Source organism: Nansenia antarctica (genome assembly GCF_963989245.1).
Source record: "Nansenia antarctica genome assembly, chromosome: 18".
NCBI lineage: Eukaryota > Metazoa > Chordata > Actinopteri > Argentiniformes > Microstomatidae > Nansenia > Nansenia antarctica.
The window spans coordinates 11,526,200-11,545,512 of NC_137691.1; the positions used below are offsets into that span (position 1 = coordinate 11,526,200).

Sequence of the window (19,313 nt, forward strand, 5' to 3'; positions counted from 1 at the left end):
CACCCATGAAGAACTATCAAGATATACGGAAAAGCTACACATAATTGGGCACTTAACTTGCGACCCATATTTAGCCCCCGCGGCTGTGTTTGAACCACTAAATGCCGCCAAGTCTCTGCCTGATCTCGTGTTCGGTGACATCTGGATCTATCTGGTGGAGAATCCATCCCCATACATACACCGCAGCCAGGATGAAGAAGGCTTTTAAAAGCACCGAAAGCTACAAATATTTCCACTCTGGTTGGGTAACTAATGCCGGCGTGTGGAAAGTGAAGAATGTCTTCATCGTCAAAGCCAAGGTGAGTGACACGTTAAATTAGCCAATGCTATCGGTAATGTATGCTAGCTAACGTTACGTTACGGTCAGTGGTAAGCGAGCTCTAGCGGCTCTTGTCAAAGCGAAGGTGCCTAACGTTTGCCTTTGGTTATGCTACGTTGTCTAGTCTAACGTTACACAGCTAAATGACTCTCTTGTGCTAGATAGCTCTAATTTTGGTAGATAGTTACGTTGATCACAGATGTTTACAGCTGGTGACAGCAGGGCTGACATTGATGAAATGAAATCTAAACAAAACCTCTGTCCGTGTCAGGTGAACCATTCCTACTGCCTCGATGATCCACCACTGACAGCATGGGTTGCTGTGGAAAAGGACGGATTAATCCGATTTGGTCACTGTGTCTGCATGGCAGGATTAGGAGAAGTTTGCTCCCACATAGGTGCCATAACATAGATGCCCTGCTTGCAGCTGTGAACAGGTATGATTTGATTTGATTCAACAAATGCATTATACATCACAGTAAAGTCATTTGTTAGGGACTTATTTCCAGTGTGGTTCGCTTTACTACATCCAATTACATGCAGGCTAGATGGCACTGCATGCACTGAAAAGGCCTGCAGCTGGATTGAGCCCAGTATGGCATCCTTGAAACCAGCCGACTTGTATGCTGAAGCGAGCCAGATAAGGTTTACAAAGGTCCAGCGAAAGAGAGAAGCTGCTGGCTGGGGTGACCTCCCCCCAGCAAAGATACCACCTCCAACCCCTGATGAATGTACAGCATTCTACAGCATGCTGCATGCAACTGAAGACAGGGAGAATAAACCAGTGAAAAGCTGCATCCTGTCTGTTCATTTCATACAACAGGGGCAATTCAAAGTGCTTTACATACATTATTTAAAAATACAGCAAGAGGAGCATAGTAAGAAAATAAAAAATGACAATGAATAAAAGCAAATATAAGAAGTAAATAGATGAAACATTTAATAAGACAATAGTTAGTGGTGTGCAGCCTCTGGGAGGAGAGACTCTGCTTCCGCCCCGTCTGCAAGTTCCGCCACAGGGAGATGAAGGTTAGGGACCGACCTAGCAAAAACTCTTAGGGGGCAGATCAAAATACTTATTTTGAAATGCCTCTGAAATATCCCCTTAAAGCTTTGCCCACTCGAGACTGTTGCGTGTCTTGAGTGGCCATTTATAGAGGGGTATAGAAAGACCCTCTCTTCAAACCAGGTTCAGGGGCTTCATCCTCGCCCCTGGACGTGTCGGGAGGAACACTGGTCTAACCCTCACGGACAGTAACCTGAGCTTTCCCCATCCATACATACATTGCAACACATCACAGGCATGTCAACATAACATGTTCTTCTCTTTCTCTACTGTAGAAAAACAGAAAGCAGATTGCATGCTACTGGAAGAACCAGCCTACCGGCTGTCAGAAGCTCCACTGTGCCTTCCACCATGAGAAACCCCGCTTCGTAGACGGAGCCTGGGTCTATCCAGCCAATAAAGGTGAGGGGTAATCCCACGTTTGGTTATGCATCCTCTGAACAAAACGTGGCATTGTGACAACTTGGTGGATGTCAGAATGTGCTGGATCACCCTGTTCAAAAGTCTTCTGGTCTTGTTTCTGTGTCTCAGCTTCTGACGAGGAGGAGCCTCAGGAGGACCCCAGCCCTCCTGCTGCCACCCCCCTCCCCACCGCAGCCAATCCCCAACTCCGCGAGGTCATCAAGGCGGAGACTCAGGAGAATGTACCGAGCCCAACCCACCCGCCTGTGGTCATCAACCCTGCAGATGAAGATGAGGACGAGGATGGTAAAGACACACTCTCTCCTCGCTTCTCTGTTTCCCTTTTCCATGTCACTATTGAATGACTGGTTTGTTATTGAATGCCGTTGACCATGGGGTTCTTGTTATGTTTCGTCTGTGTGCAGATCAGTTCTCAGAAGAGGGAGAGGACAGCAGGACTGGTTCAGACGGATCCAGATTGGTCTCTCCCAGGAAAATGGGAAATGGGAAAAGCGAGGTGGTGTGCAGCCTCTGGGAGGAGAGACGCTGCTTCCGCCCCGTCTGCAAGTTCCGCCACAGGGAGATGAAGGTTAGGGACCGACCTAGCAAAAACTCTTAGGGGGCAGATCAAAATACTTATTTTGAAATGCCTCTGAAATATCCCCTTAAAGCTTTGCCCACTCGAGACTGTTGCGTGTCTTGAGTGGCCATTTATAGAGGGGTATAGAAAGACCCTCTCTTCAAACCAGGTTCAGGGGCTTCATCCTCGCCCCTGGACGTGTCGGGAGGAACACTGGTCTAACCCTCACGGACAGTAACCTGAGCTTTCCCCATCCATACATACATTGCAACACATCACAGGCATGTTGCATAACATGTTCTTCTCTTTCTCTACTGTAGAAAAACAGAAAGCAGATTGCATGCTACTGGAAGAACCAGCCTACCGGCTGTCAGAAGCTCCACTGTGCCTTCCACCATGAGAAACCCCGCTTCGTAGACGGAGCCTGGGTCTATCCAGCCAATAAAGGTGAGGGGTAATCCCACGTTTTGTTATGCATCCTCTGAACAAAACGTGGCATTGTGACAACTTGGTGGATGTCAGAATGTGCTGGATCACCCTGTTCAAAAGTCTTCTGGTCTTGTTTCTGTGTCTCAGCTTCTGACGAGGAGGAGCCTCAGGAGGACCCCAGCCCTCCTGCTGCCACCCCCCTCCCCACCGCAGCCAATCCCCAACTCCGCGGGGTCATCAAGGCGGAGACTCAGGAGAATGTACCGAGCCCAACCCACCCGCCTGTGGTCATCAACCCAGCAGATGAAGATGAGGACGAGGATGGTAAAGACACACTCTCTCCTCGCTTCTCTGTTTCCCTTTTCCATGTCACTATTGAATGACTGGTTTGTTATTGAATGCCGTTGACCATGGGGTTCTTGTTATGTTTCGTCTGTGTGCAGATCAGTTCTCAGAAGAGGGAGAGGACCGCAGGACTGGTTCAGACGGATCCAGATTGGTCTCTCCCAGGAAAATGGCCTTGAGCTCCAGCTCAGGTAAGAGAGGCTAACGATGATGAAGGAGAGAGAGGGGGGAAGAGAGAGAGAGAGAGAGAGAGAGAGAGAGAGGGAGGGGGGGGGGAATAGCAAAAAAAACATGTTTATTAAGTTATTTAACACATTGGTGAAAGAAAGGAAAAAAGCTTGGATCCTTTTGAATAGACCTCAAGTGGTAATTGTTATTGTTGGAAGAGAGAATCATTTTTTAATCTTCTGTAAATATCCCCTTAAAGCTTTGCCCACTCGAGACTGTTGCGTGTCTTGAGTGGCCATCATAGAGGGGTATAGAAAGACCCTCTCTTCAAACCAGGATCAGGGGCTTCACCCTCGCCCCTGGACCTGTCGGGAGGAACACTGGCTTCTCGGACACGTTTCTCCTCTGCCCTTTCTAGAGGGTCACTGTGTGGGAGTGTAACGTGACCCACATGTTTCCATATTCCTCTGTGATGGCCTAATGCTGTTGTTTTGGCACAGATGAGTCGCTGAACTTTGGCATCAGAACCTTGGAGGAGATTCGGCTGAGGAAAGCCCTGAAGGCCAGCATGAGGAGATCTGGTAAGAACGTCTCACCTGGTGCATGGACTGGCTTCTGTAGAATTACACTGCATTACACAACATTTGTGACACGTTCTACTAATGCTTATTTCGGGATTTCCGCGTTGTTGAAAATCAATGACACATCGCTAGTCAACTAACACAGCTTGTTTTGTGAGCCTGCTAACAATGCAAATAGTGTTATAGTTAACTAGGTAGCAGTGGGGATTACTCACCCAATCCATTACATTGCAGTATTTTGGCTTGACTAGTGAGTTTGTGTTGTGATTCTCAGCGACGTAGTTCCGTGTTTCAAAATACAAGTCAGAACATTTTGATTGGTTGCCGATATGAGGACCAAAGCATTACAACGTGTCACATTTGAGAATCATCTGCTTAATACCTGCTTTGTCTGCTTCTCTCAGGTCACCCCATCGGCCAGGGCTCAGACCCTGCCCAGAGGAACAAGGGAACCAGCGGTGAGAAGGAGAACATCCGCTCCTTTGTTCGCCCGTCACTCTACCTAGCAAAAGATGGTAAGCATCAGAAACAATGTATCTAGATTACCTGGTGTGTCTAGACTACCTATATTGAATGTACTCTATATTTAATGTACTCTAGACGGTCTGATCTTTGGTGAAGACCCTGGGAAACGCAACGTCGCCGAACAGCTTGGGAAGAGGATAATTGAGAGAGGTACATTTGAGACTGGTGTGACTACACTCATCTCTATTCTGTGAAAAATCAAGCAAACAATCTGGGTTTTTTCATTTTAATAAAGAACTGATAACACTGACAATATACCTGATGGTATAATTCAGATTCATCCCCAACACATAGAGCTCTCATGACCTGTAACAACCTCTGACCTCTAGATGCTTCCGACGGCGGTGCTGACCTGCCGCTCAAACGGAGACTGGCTGAGCGTCTCGGGAGGAAGGTGGACGAGGAGGACGCTGACCTGGCCCCTCCGAAAGGTGAGGGAGATAAAATCACCACAGAACCTCCCAGGAAACACCTGACTCTTACTGGTCCAGCCATGACCGTTAATTGGTTGTTCAGTTGGTTCAGGGTTTGTACAGGGGCAGGATAAACTCAGGCAACAGGACTATGCCCAAATGTAGTTGGTTTGTTTTTTTGTCTGACTTGTTGATACTGAAGATTACAAGTGTTTTGGTTGATGGTTATAGTATAGTACAGATAGTAAAATTGAGAGTGATTTTCATCTCATGTTTATCTCCATTACCTCAGCTCTGAAGCCTGTCAGGGACAGACTGGGGTTGCCAGCAGAAGAGCCCGCTGTGGTCGCTGAACCAGGTACCGTGTTTTATTGTTTTTCTCCTGACATAAAAAATCTACTCTGAACATTATTACACCGCACTTCTGAACTTCATTCATTGATTTCGTGAGGTGTCACTTATCTCCTGTCCCCCCCCACCTCTAGCATTCATCGAAGCTGAAACCAACAGCGTGGCCCAGGCGTCTGAGGAGATTCGGATCGAAACCCTAGAGGAGATCAGGCAGGAGAAGGCAGCCAAGTCCCAGGGACGCAAGGACAACACCCGTGGTGCGGCCCCCGCCCCCCAGGTCACCAGCCCCACCAGCAGGGCCTCAAAGAGAGTCATCACTGTCAAACCAGCCTCCAAGATAGATAAAGACGTACAGATAAAGACCTTCTCTGAGGTCCTCCATGCCCGGAAGAAGCTGGAGGAGGACCAGCATCAGGGACAGAGCGTCAGGAAAGCCAGGCAGCCGGCTAACGAAGCCCCAGATAACCCCCAGGCCTCCGCAGGCACGGCCGTGCCCAGCAGGGCGGCCCCACCTCGGGGAGGAGTGAGGGTGAAGACCCTGGAGAAAATACGCAAGGAGAAAGCAGCCAGGATGCAGGCGCGGGGGAAGGAGGCTACTAATGGGAAGCCCCGGATTATGCGCGTCAACAAACCAGCATCTCCTGGTAAGATGGCAGCTTTTTCTTGAGACTGTTTCCATTAAGGCTGTTCTCATGCTGGCAGTTCACTCTCCACCAGGCTTTTACACACACTGACTTTGTTTTTATCCCCCCCCCTGAGATGCCATTACAGTTGTGGTGAAAGATCCATATGCGATCCAAACGTCTTCAATGTAGCTATTTGCAGAAAATAATCTTTCGCCTTAACTGTGATGTTTCATGTTTCAAGATATTTACACTCTTTCTGTATTTCCTGTTATCTTCTAAGTCGCTGCCAGCGCAACCACTCAGAAGACAGCTGAAGAAGTGACAGAGAAGCCAGTGGCAGAGAAGCCAGCTGAGCCTACTGCCAGTGCTGTTACTGAGGTAAGTCCATCTAACCTGCTCACTAGGGCTGGGCAAACGATCAAAATTTATTTTTCGATAATCGCAAGAATTAATGATCAATTATCGATTAATCGACAAGACGTTTTATGGTAGTTCTGCTCTGACGTGAGGGTAGGTGATGTCACCTGTTGAGATCTGTGCTCTCTGTGATCCACAGCCCAGCCCTGCCAATGGGAGGAGTGATCCGACCAATCGGAGCCTGAAGGGGAAGACGTTTGAGGAGTTCATGCGTGAGAAGCGTCTCCGCAGGCAGCAGCTGCAGGAGGAGGAGGCGGCCTCATCCACCAGCCAACCCGACGTTTACGCCAAGGCCGAACCTGCGGAGAAAGAGGCTGCGGGCCCTGCCCTCGTGAGGGAGACGGGCGTGACCCCCGTCAGAGCGAAGAGCGAGAAAGTGACAACTCCAAACCCTTCATTCCCCTCCTCCCCCACTCTCACCCTGGAGGCCCCTGCCCCTGCTCCGGCACCCAGCAGGGCGGCCCCACCTCGGGGAGGAGTGAGGGTGAAGACCCTGGAGGAAATACGCAAGGAGAAAGCAGCCAGGATGCAGGCGCGGGGGAAGGAGGCTACTAATGGGAAGCCCCGGATTATGCGCGTCAACAAACCAGCATCTCCTGGTAAGATGGCAGCTTTTTCTTGAGACTGTTTCCATTAAGGCTGTTCTCATGCTGGCAGTTCACTCTCCACCAGGCTTTTACACACACTGACTTTGTTTTTATCCCCCCCCCTGAGATGCCATTACAGTTGTGGTGAAAGATCCATATGCGATCCAAACGTCTTCAATGTAGCTATTTGCAGAAAATAATCTTTCGCCTTAACTGTGATGTTTCATGTTTCAAGATATTTACACTCTTTCTGTATTTCCTGTTATCTTCTAAGTCGCTGCCAGCGCAACCACTCAGAAGACAGCTGAAGAAGTGACAGAGAAGCCAGTGGCAGAGAAGCCAGCTGAGCCTACTGCCAGTGCTGTTACTGAGGTAAGTCCATCTAACCTGCTCACTAGGGCTGGGCAAACGATCAACATTTCTTTTTCGATAATCGCAAGAATTAATGATCAATTATCGATTAATCGATAAGAAGTTTTATGGTAGTTCTGCTCTGACGTGAGGGTAGGTGATGTCACCTGTTGAGATCTGTGCTCTCTGTGATCCACAGCCCAGCCCTGCCAATGGGAGGAGTGATCCGACCAATCGGAGCCTGAAAGGGAAGACGTTTGAGGAGTTCATGCGTGAGAAGCGTCTCCGCAGGCAGCAGCTGCAGGAGGAGGAGGCGGCCTCATCCACCAGCCCCACCAGCAGGGCCTCAAAGAGAGTCATCACTGTCAAACCAGCCTCCAACGCCCAGAAAAAGAGCTTCTTTGAGGTCCTCCACGCCCGGAAGAAGCTGGAGGAGGACCAGCGTCAGGGACAGAGCGTCAGGAAAGCCAGGCAGCCGGCTAACGAAGCCCCAGATAACCACCAGGCCTCCGCAGGCACGGCCGTGCCCAGCAGGGCGGCCCCACCTCGGGGAGGAGTGAGGGTGAAGACCCTGGAGGAAATACGCAAGGAGAAAGCAGCCAGGATGCAGGCGCGGGGGAAGGAGGCTACCAATGGGAAAGGCTCAGGCACAGAAGCGGGAGAAGGAAAAGAGCAGGAAAAGAAGCCCCGGATTATGCGCGTCAACAAACCAGCATCTCCTGGTAAGATGGCAGCTTTTTCTTGGAACTGTTTCCATTAAGGCTGTTCTCATGCTGGCAGTTCACTCTCCACCAGGCCTTTACACACACTGACTTTGTTTTTATCCCCCCCACCCCTGAGATGCCATTACAGTTGTGGTGAAAGTTCCATATGCTTACTCCAAACGTCTTCAATGTAGCTATTTGAAGAGTAATACAAAAAAAATATCTTTCGTCCTTAACTGTGATGTTTCAAGATATTTACACTCTTTCTGTATTTCCTGTTATCTTCTAAGTCGCTGCCAGCACAACCACTCAGAAGACAGCTGAAGAAGTGACAGAGAAGCCAGCTGAGCCTACTGCCAGTGCTGTTCCTGAGGTAAGTCCACCTAACCTGCTCACATCTGCTCCCCTCAAGTGTGTCCCCTGAATACAACACACCCTTTGTACCATGAAACTCCTGTTCATAGCCCAGGTGTATTTGCATGGTAGCCTGCCACCATTGGTGTGTGAATGGGTGAATGAGAGGACGTTGTAAAGCGCTTTGGAATAAGGCGCTCCATATAAGTCGGTCCATTATACCATTTACCACTTCTTGTCTTCAATGTCATTATTGGCCTGGCTGCTATTGGAGACAGGCGTTTAGAGGGGAGACTGCACTTATTGGAAGTTTTATGGTAGTTCTGCTCTGACGTGAGGGTAGGTGATGTCACCTGCTGAGATCTGTGCTCTCTGTGATCCACAGCCCAGCCCTGCCAATGGGAGGAGTGATCCGACCAATCGGAGCCTGAAGGGGAAGACGTTTGAGGAGTTCATGCGTGAGAGGGTTCTCACGCTTCTCACGCATGAACTTAAATTAAAAGTTAATTTAAAATGTGAACTCCTCAAACGTCTCCGCAAGCACCAGCTGCAGGAGGAGGAGGCGGCCTCATCCACCAGCCAACCCGACGTTTCCGCCAAGGCCGAACCTGCGGAGAAAGAGGCTGCGGGCCCTGCCCTCGTGAGGGAGACGGGCGTGACCCCCGTCAGAGCGAAGAGCGAGAAAGTGACAACTCCAAACCCTTCATTCCCCTCCTCCCCCACTCTCACCCTGGAGGCCCCTGCCCCTGCTCCGGCACCCAAGGCCCCCAGCCCAGCCAAGGCCCCCAGCAGCCAGCGTATCACCCTCAAACCGAAGGCCGCCTCGCTGGTGCCCAGCGCTACCAACTCCCCCCAGCAGGGGTCTCCAATGAGGCAGGCGGAGGCCGACTCGCCCTCTGTCAGCCCCCGGAGCTCCACAGCCTCCCTGGGCAAGAGGAAGAGAGCTCCCCTCAGTCCCCTGGCAGCGGGTGCCCCTAAGCAGGCCAAAGGAGCTTCGTCTCCTGGGCCGCCTGCGGAGGAATCTCCGGTTGAAAAGACCCAAGATGTTGCCCAGAAGAAATCCCCTGGGCAAGCTACTGAAGCCAAAGGTAGCCTACCTGCTAAACGACTCCACTTTGAACACGGTAAATAAAGTCAAGCTATGAAACCTGAGAATCATTGATGTTTTGTTGCGTTTTCAGTGAGGCCCAAGCTGAACGTCCGGCCTTCTGTGATGAAGCCGGCTGCGCAGGTGAAGCCAGGCCAGAAGAGGAGAGCGGCGGAGTCCCCCCGGTCTGCCGTCGCGGCAGTCAAACCGCTCAACAGCGCCTCCAGGGCGCAGGATGAGCAACTGCAGGAGCCGCCCTGCAAACAGAGACGGGTAAGCCGCAGATCGAGCCTGTTTGCAAATCGCTCAATGTCCAAAAGCAGATGTCCATTGTGACCCGAGTCCTAACAACCTGTGTTCTCGCCAGGTGTCCTCCCCCTCCTTCAGCACAGATGCCCAGATGAGCCCCCTGGTCCCCAGGAGCCCCCCCACCCTGCTGGGCCACGGCCCCAGCTGCAGCCCCCCCAGGGAAGAGCTCCAGACGGTCCCCGTCATCCAGCACAGCGTGGCCACCGCAGCAGCAGTCGCCACCACCTCCAGCGTGGCCACGGCCACAGCGGTCACCACCACCTCCAACACGGCCGCCAGGGAGGCCTGCGTGGTCCCCCAGAGGTAATGGATGAATGCATAGACGAGTTTTGAATGGTGTTTATTTTAAATGGACTGACTTATATGTTGGCATGGGTTAGAATCTGGCCCATGCCCTGCTGACATGCCCTCTCTCCCTTCTTCTCCTTACTTTTCACTGTATCTGTTCAATAAAATGAAAAATAAAAATAACTTTTACAGTAACAAATAACAGTGACTTAATTGGTTAAATGCAGATGAATGAACCTCTCTCGTCTCCCCCCTCCTCTTCTCTTCAGCCCCACGGCAGTGAAGTCGCCCACCCTGCCCAGGCCCCGGCGGGGGCCGGCTCACGTCGTCACGCGTCGTCACGCCCCGTCGTCACGCCCCGGCTCCCGGCTCACGTCGTCACGCCCCGCCCCCGCCAGCACCTCCTCCATGGACGACTTTGACGAGCTGATGAACGAGCTGAGTTCACTGGCGATCGGAGGATGAATTGGAGCTGGACAAAAACACTAAATTTAAACCGGTGTTGTTTATTATCTTTGTGATAAGCTTATAACAAAATACACATGTCACAGCGAGTGTCCTGTAGCCTGCCAGCTCTAATGAGATAAATAAATGAATTTAGTGTTGCCACATACAGCTCCTGAAAGCTTGTTATCAGAGTGATTGTTGAACTGTTATGAATGGAAAAAGAATGCAGGTGGGGGGTGGGGGGGGGGGGGCATGATTGTTGTTAACCGGTGTTGCAAGGGAGAGGACGACCTCCTGCTAGAGCTGTCAGAGATGATTGACAGCTAGGCCGCCCCCCCCCCTCCAAACCCCCCTCCCCCCCCATCCCCCATCCTCTAGTGACCACGTCTCAAATCACCACCCATTGAACTACCAATCACTGCCACAGGGGGGCGCTGGTTTTCCAGTACTTCTCATTGACCTCAGAGAGGCAGAGGATGTTTCTGAAGCGCCTCAGTTGTTTTTCCATGCTGTCTGAGCAGAGACGAGGGTTGCTTTCATGTCAGTCTGAAGGGAACGGTCGTCACCATGGGCAGATTATCATCATCATTATTATTTTCTTCAACTAAAGTTCATGTTCAAACATTTATGATGTTTTTATTCTGTCGTTTCCTTTCATTGGATTGATGGTAAAACCCTTGTCCTTGAACAATCAGCAGTCTATGTATTTTAATTTCTGCACATGTTAAGACTAAGAAGTGATGTATTCCTGTATGGATTAGAGTTTTCTCTCATTTTCATGTCATGGTCTTTTTTCCCTTTGAGTCCTGAAAGAAAATGTAAAGAAGCAACCACCTGGTTGGAGAATGATCTAAACACTAGTTTCAAACATCCTCAGGTGATTCCCAACTTAGCATCGTGAAGACAAGAGCCATGTGGTCTTGCCTGGTGTCACCTGTCATCCATGGCTGTACAATCATGTGTAATTGTTGTTGCAGGAAGAGAGAAATTGTGTACTATGTATGCTAAGAAAGACAGTGGAAGTGCAAGTGGAAGATTTACAGTAACTGAACTAGCAAGTTGTCATACAGCGGCACTTACAATAGCTCCTGCCCCCTACCATCTTTGCCTTGTCTCATGTCTAGGATCTGACTCTACTCAAATCATGTATAACGTTATTTTTGTTCGCTTATGTTGCTGAGCTGATCATGTAAAAATGTAGACGTTTTGGAACCTGAGTAGGCTACATTTGTGTGGTGAGCGTATGAAGGTAAAGATGAACAGGAAGATATTCAGAAGAATATGTGGGTCATTTAGGGAATCAGTAACCTCTCAAAACAAATATTTGGATGTAAAAGTTTGGAGTTTGTCTTTTTTTCAGTTGTGACTTAATGACGCTATCCCACAATTGTCCACTTTTTAAAAAAGATACCAACCATGTTGCTTTGTATTTTTCTGTCTATTGCTATTTCTTTTTTTTGTTTAATTTATGGATCTCACATTGCTCATAAAAATGTATTTGTCAAATGAAATGACATTTTTGGCCCATGTTTTTACCAGACCTTTTAAACTTAACAGTGATGCATTCAAACACACACCAGCCTCACACTTTTCAAATCCAACCCACCTACTGTTAAAACCTTTGTTACAAATAAATAGTAAAATTTCTGGTCTTAAAATGTGAAAGAGCAACTTATCAGGGTATCTGCGATCTGTCTAATCCTTTTTGTACTGTTCATATGCCATGTTGGATCTGTTATGTAGGACTAGATGTTGATATCCCTCGATACATACATACTTAAGGCACCGATAAGACTCTGTGGTGTTCAAATGAGCGATGGCATCCTTTGGGTTGTCAAGTGGGCGCCCTCCTTCATGAATGTTTCGCTGATAAGCCCACGACACCTCCAGAGGGTTCAGCAGTGAATCCCAGCGTCCCAGGTTCACTCCCTAGATGCGATCAGCTCATTTGAACGCCCGGGTCGAGTCCTTTCTCTTCATCCACAGCCACTGGCTCCCCTTTTCAGCAGCCCTGGAGAGGTCCTTGATTGCCTGCCGGTGGGTCTTCCCTCGCACTCCCATCTCCCTGAGTAGCCTGGATGTTGAGGTGGCTACGAACCCTCTGCAGCCTACTTCCACTGGGCGTACCTTCGCTGTCCAGCCTTGTTGTTGGGCATCTGCTGCGAGTTCAGTGTACCTCAGCCTCTTCCGCTCGTAGGCCTCCTCCACTGCACCCTCCCAGGGCACAGTGAGCTCGATGATGTAAACGAGCTTGAGCGAGGCTGACCACAGCACAAGGTCTGGTCGCAGGTTGGTGGCTGCGATCTCAGCTGGGAAGCAGAGTTTCTTGTCCAAGTCTGCCAGCAGCTTCCAGTCCCGTGCTCTGCCCAGCTGCCCAGTGTCTGGTCTTATGGTGGTGAGGCAGGCTTGACCCTCGCCCTCCCGAACAAATGGTGCTGGCTGCCACCGGGATGATGGGGGAGGAAGGGCGTTCACACTTGTCCGTTGACTTTCCAGCACTGCTGCAAGACACCTTAGCACCTGGTCGTGCCGCCAGGTGTAACGGCCTTGGGTGAGGCTGGTCTTGCATCCCACTAAGATGTGCTTCAGTGTTGCTGGACTTTGACATAGAGGGCACGTGGGGTCTTCGCCATACCACTGGCTTAGGTTTGCAGGAGAAGGCAGGACATCGTAGGCAGCCCTGATGGTGAAGCTCGCTCTGAATGCCTCCATCTCCCACAGATCTTTCCAGGAGATCTTCCTCTTTTCCACTCCTTCCCATGCCATCCACTGCCCTTGCTTTGCCTGCGCCACAGCTTGTGCGCGCCTTCCTGCTTCCTCTTCCCGACGTACCTCCTGGACCACCAGCTTGCGTCTCTGAGATGGATTGGCCTTGCTCCAGGCCGGTGTACTAATCCCGAGGCCAAGACCACTCCTCCCCTCCTGCACTCGGCCCACAATGTCCCTGTGTCTGAGTGCTGCCTTTGCCTGCTCAGTTGCAGCCAATGGGGTCCACTTCCTCCCAGTGGCCAGGATGGGGGCAGCTTGGGCTACAAATGGATCATTCGAATCCAGAAGCATCATCTCCAGTCTGACTTTGGCACACTTGTACTCCTCTGTCAGACTGGAAATGGGCAGGTGTAACATCCCTTTGCCGTAGAGCCCAATGCTGCTGAGGCACCTGGGAAGGCCAAGCCACTTCCTTGCATATGAGTTGACCAGTCTCTCCAGCTTTTCCACCTTTGAGAGAGGAACTTCATAGAGGGTTAGTGGCCACAGGAGACGTGGAAGTAGTCCATACTGCATGCACCAGAGCTTCAGCTTGCCAGGAAGCAGGGTTCTGTCGATGTTCTCCAGGCCGCTGGCTACCTCCTTCCTGAGCTGCTCTACTTGCTCTTTATCTTTGAGGGAGGCATCATACCAACGACCTAGGCTCTTCACAGGCTTCTCGGAGACCGTTGGAATGGGTTCTTTGCCAATGTGGAAGCGGTGGTCTGACAGCTTCCCCTTGACAATGGAGATGCTTCTGGACTTGCTCGGCTTGATCTTCATGCGAGCCAACTGAATGTTTTCCTGGAGCTTTCTTAGTAGCCGTACTGTGCAAGCCTTGGTCGTGGTGAGTGTTGTGAGGTCATCCATGTAGGCTCTGATCGGCGGCAACCTCAGCCCAGGTCTTATTCGCTGTCCGCCAACCACCCATCGAGAGGCCCGAATAATGACCTCCATGGCCATGGTGAAGGCCAGCGGGGAGATGGTGCAGCCGGCCATGATTCCCACTTCCAGATGTTGCCATGCTGTGGTGTACTCTGCTGTGGTCACGCAGAGCTGGACGTCCTGGAAGTAGGCCTTGACAAGGGTTGTGAGAGCTGGTGGGATCCTGAAGTAGTCGAAGGCTGTCCACAGGAGGTTGTGAGGGACTGAGCCAAAGGCATTCGCAAGATCCAGGAACACCACGTGGAGATCTGTTCCCTCCTTCTTGGCGACCTGGATCTGATGCCAGATGACACTAGCATGTTCGACACACCCTGAGAAGCCTGAGATGCCTGCTTTCTGGATTGACGTGTCAATCAGGTTGTTTCTTTGCAGGTATCCTGCCAGCCTATGAGCGACCACGCTGAAGAAGATTTTTCCCTCGACATTTAGAAGGCTGATCTGCCGGAACTGTCCGATTTCTGTTGAGTCCTTTTCCTTGGGGATAAGGATCCCTCCGGCTCTCCGCCAGGACGTTGGTATCGCCTTCTTTTGCCACACAACTTTCATCAGCTTCCAGAGGAATCTCAGGACATCTGGTGCGTTTTTGTAGAGCCTGTATGGAACTCCGTTGGGACCTGGAGCTGACGCGGCCCTTGCTCTACGCACAGTGTTGTCTACTTCACTCCACCTGGGTGGACTGATATCTAGTTCGTGCTCTGGTGGATTGACTGGTGGCATGTCAGGTGGGAGCGTGACCTCTTCCTGGTGTCGGTCATCTGTGCAGCCCTTTTTCAGATGTTCTTCCAGGTGGGCCTTTGCCACAGAGAGACTTCCGCTCTTCTCCTTTGTGAAGAGAGTCTTCACAAATTTGAAAGGATCTTTGTAGAAGCGTGATCTTGTTTGCTCCTTCCTTCTGCGCCTCTTCAGGAGGTTTTCAGCTCTCCTCAGTGTTGCAAGCCTGCTCTTAATCTCTTCCTGCAGCAGGTTTATTCCCTCCTTCTCCTCCTCTGTGGCCTTCCTCCATTGCTTCTTCAGCTGCCTCCTCTCCTTGACTAGTCGGTCTATTTCTGTCTGCCTTCTGGACTTGGTGGGAATTGACTGAGTAGATCGTTTGCCTTCGACCACTCCGAACTGTTCCACTCCATAGGCATAAATGAGGTTGCCCATTCTCTCCAACTTCTTCATGGTGGTGCCTCTGATCCCTTCTAGGATGTTGCAGAGATCAGTGTTGACCTCCTTCCACAGCGTCTTGTTGCAGGACTTTGGCCACTTGACTAATGGCCTTCGCCCCTGGATCTTCTTCTCTGCTGGTGGTCGTGATGTGTTGGATTCAGGTTGCTCTCCTGTGCCTTGTTCTTCCTCCTCTGGGACAGGGGTGTTGATGTCCTGCAGACTGTGGTGTGTGTCCTGCTGCTGAACTTCAGTCGACTGACTCGGCCTGCTTCTCAAAAAGTAGCTGTCGATGCGACTTCCCTGTTGACCCTTCTTTAGGCACCCTTTCTTGCCCTGGTGTATCTTCAGGCCATGGGTGGAAGTAACCTTTGTCCAACCACATACGCAGTTCTGGAGTGTGTGTCCTGCTGTAGCTGTCGGAGCCTCAGGTATGCTGATCATCAATCTCGTAGTCTGTTCCGTTCCTGTGTTCGTTACCGGGTAGTCTGCCGATGAGCCATCTTCCGCCCCCGCTCTCGCAGGCTCAGGGGGTATTTTCTTCTTAGAATTTTTCGTAGCCAAGTTTGGGTGGGGCCCATACACTGTTCGTGCTGGATCCCGCCGCCACGGGTAGCTAGCCCATGGCGGCCCCGTTGGGGTCTATTCCCTCCTGTCAGCTGTCTTTCCATGCTGTCGCAAGGTCTTTCCCTTGTTGCCAGCTGCACTTTCACAGCAGTCACTGGTTCACCAGATGATCAGATCTGTTATGTAGGACTAGATGTTGATATCCCTCGATACATACATACTTAAGGCACCGATAAGACTCTGTGGTGTTCAAATGAGCGATGGCATCCTTTGGGTTGTCAAGTGGGCGCCCTCCTTCATGAATGTTTCGCTGATAAGCCCACGACACCTCCAGAGGGTTCAGCAGTGAATCCCAGCGTCCCAGGTTCACTCCCTAGATGCGATCAGCTCATTTGAACGCCCGGGTCGAGTCCTTTCTCTTCATCCACAGCCACTGGCTCCCCTTTTCAGCAGCCCTGGAGAGGTCCTTGATTGCCTGCCGGTGGGTCTTCCCTCGCACTCCCATCTCCCTGAGTAGCCTGGATGTTGAGGTGGCTACGAACCCTCTGCAGCCTACTTCCACTGGGCGTACCTTCGCTGTCCAGCCTTGTTGTTGGGCATCTGCTGCGAGTTCAGTGTACCTCAGCCTCTTCCGCTCGTAGGCCTCCTCCACTGCACCCTCCCAGGGCACAGTGAGCTCGATGATGTAAACGAGCTTGAGCGAGGCTGACCACAGCACAAGGTCTGGTCGCAGGTTGGTGGCTGCGATCTCAGCTGGGAAGCAGAGTTTCTTGTCCAAGTCTGCCAGCAGCTTCCAGTCCCGTGCTCTGCCCAGCTGCCCAGTGTCTGGTCTTATGGTGGTGAGGCAGGCTTGACCCTCGCCCTCCCGAACAAATGGTGCTGGCTGCCACCGGGATGATGGGGGAGGAAGGGCGTTCACACTTGTCCGTTGACTTTCCAGCACTGCTGCAAGACACCTTAGCACCTGGTCGTGCCGCCAGGTGTAACGGCCTTGGGTGAGGCTGGTCTTGCATCCCACTAAGATGTGCTTCAGTGTTGCTGGACTTTGACATAGAGGGCACGTGGGGTCTTCGCCATACCACTGGCTTAGGTTTGCAGGAGAAGGCAGGACATCGTAGGCAGCCCTGATGGTGAAGCTCGCTCTGAATGCCTCCATCTCCCACAGATCTTTCCAGGAGATCTTCCTCTTTTCCACTCCTTCCCATGCCATCCACTGCCCTTGCTTTGCCTGCGCCACAGCTTGTGCGCGCCTTCCTGCTTCCTCTTCCCGACGTACCTCCTGGACCACCAGCTTGCGTCTCTGAGATGGATTGGCCTTGCTCCAGGCCGGTGTACTAATCCCGAGGCCAAGACCACTCCTCCCCTCCTGCACTCGGCCCACAATGTCCCTGTGTCTGAGTGCTGCCTTTGCCTGCTCAGTTGCAGCCAATGGGGTCCACTTCCTCCCAGTGGCCAGGATGGGGGCAGCTTGGGCTACAAATGGATCATTCGAATCCAGAAGCATCATCTCCAGTCTGACTTTGGCACACTTGTACTCCTCTGTCAGACTGGAAATGGGCAGGTGTAACATCCCTTTGCCGTAGAGCCCAATGCTGCTGAGGCACCTGGGAAGGCCAAGCCACTTCCTTGCATATGAGTTGACCAGTCTCTCCAGCTTTTCCACCTTTGAGAGAGGAACTTCATAGAGGGTTAGTGGCCACAGGAGACGTGGAAGTAGTCCATACTGCATGCACCAGAGCTTCAGCTTGCCAGGAAGCAGGGTTCTGTCGATGTTCTCCAGGCCGCTGGCTACCTCCTTCCTGAGCTGCTCTACTTGCTCTTTATCTTTGAGGGAGGCATCATACCAACGACCTAGGCTCTTCACAGGCTTCTCGGAGACCGTTGGAATGGGTTCTTTGCCAATGTGGAAGCGGTGGTCTGACAGCTTCCCCTTGACAATGGAGATGCTTCTGGACTTGCTCGGCTTGATCTTCATGCGAGCCAACTGAATGTTTTCCTGGAGCTTTCTTAGTAGCCGTACTGTGCAAGCCTTGGTCGTGGTGAGTGTTGTGAGGTCATCCATGTAGGCTCTGATCGGCGGCAACCTCAGCCCAGGTCTTATTCGCTGTCCGCCAACCACCCATCGAGAGGCCCGAATAATGACCTCCATGGCCATGGTGAAGGCCAGCGGGGAGATGGTGCAGCCGGCCATGATTCCCACTTCCAGATGTTGCCATGCTGTGGTGTACTCTGCTGTGGTCACGCAGAGCTGGACGTCCTGGAAGTAGGCCTTGACAAGGGTTGTGAGAGCTGGTGGGATCCTGAAGTAGTCGAAGGCTGTCCACAGGAGGTTGTGAGGGACTGAGCCAAAGGCATTCGCAAGATCCAGGAACACCACGTGGAGATCTGTTCCCTCCTTCTTGGCGACCTGGATCTGATGCCAGATGACACTAGCATGTTCGACACACCCTGAGAAGCCTGAGATGCCTGCTTTCTGGATTGACGTGTCAATCAGGTTGTTTCTTTGCAGGTATCCTGCCAGCCTATGAGCGACCACGCTGAAGAAGATTTTTCCCTCGACATTTAGAAGGCTGATCTGCCGGAACTGTCCGATTTCTGTTGAGTCCTTTTCCTTGGGGATAAGGATCCCTCCGGCTCTCCGCCAGGACGTTGGTATCGCCTTCTTTTGCCACACAACTTTCATCAGCTTCCAGAGGAATCTCAGGACATCTGGTGCGTTTTTGTAGAGCCTGTATGGAACTCCGTTGGGACCTGGAGCTGACGCGGCCCTTGCTCTACGCACAGTGTTGTCTACTTCACTCCACCTGGGTGGACTGATATCTAGTTCGTGCTCTGGTGGATTGACTGGTGGCATGTCAGGTGGGAGCGTGACCTCTTTGGAATTAAACTGATGCTTTCAACTTGTGTCTGCTACAGCATGTGAGAGTCCCCTGTCATTTCACTCTTGTTCTATAGCGCAAGATCAGTTGTGAACGTAATCTGACATGTGCTGATCGCTGTTCTGTGGGAGGATCAGGAGAGGAACCTAATGGGTTGTGTATCTGTACATGCTTGCCTGTTCTGATTTTACATGACTTAAGTGTGTTGTATGAGAGACTGTAAATAATAAAAATGCTTTTATGGAAAGTATTCTTTTGCTCCAGTCTTTTTTGTGTCGGTGGTAGAGGGACCATGATTCAAGATCCAACATTTATGATTTATGATAAGAAATCCATCATGCACTTTGCGCAATGGAGAAACTGAAGACAAATAACAGATATTGCTGTTCAATGGCCATTACAATGAATTAAATGATTAAACCCAATGATTCTCAAATAATGTCTAATAGGCATAGTCTAAAAGTGCAACTGTCTTACCTTATATAACCCCAAACATAGTAACCCAAAATAGTATTGCACCTTTCAGGTGATGCTTCAGAATGACTGGGCCACCAAACAAATAATTGTATATACCCATTATATTTTATACATATCATTATGTTTTATACATAACATTTAGACACATCTCCTCTCCGGCCCGGCGGGTGGCGCTGGTTCCTCCTGTCCTTGGGACACG

At 51.0% G+C, this 19,313-nt stretch overlaps 1 long non-coding RNA gene across 1 annotated transcript; it reads left to right on the top strand.

Moving 5' to 3' along the window:
* Positions 1–3,808: 3,808 nt before the first annotated feature.
* LOC308173306 lies at positions 3,809–4,528 on the top strand. Its single transcript, XR_013937885.1, has 3 exons — positions 3,809–3,890; positions 4,295–4,405; positions 4,491–4,528. It is a non-coding gene; the product is annotated as an uncharacterized lncRNA (long non-coding RNA).
* Positions 4,529–19,313: the final 14,785 nt, after the last annotated feature.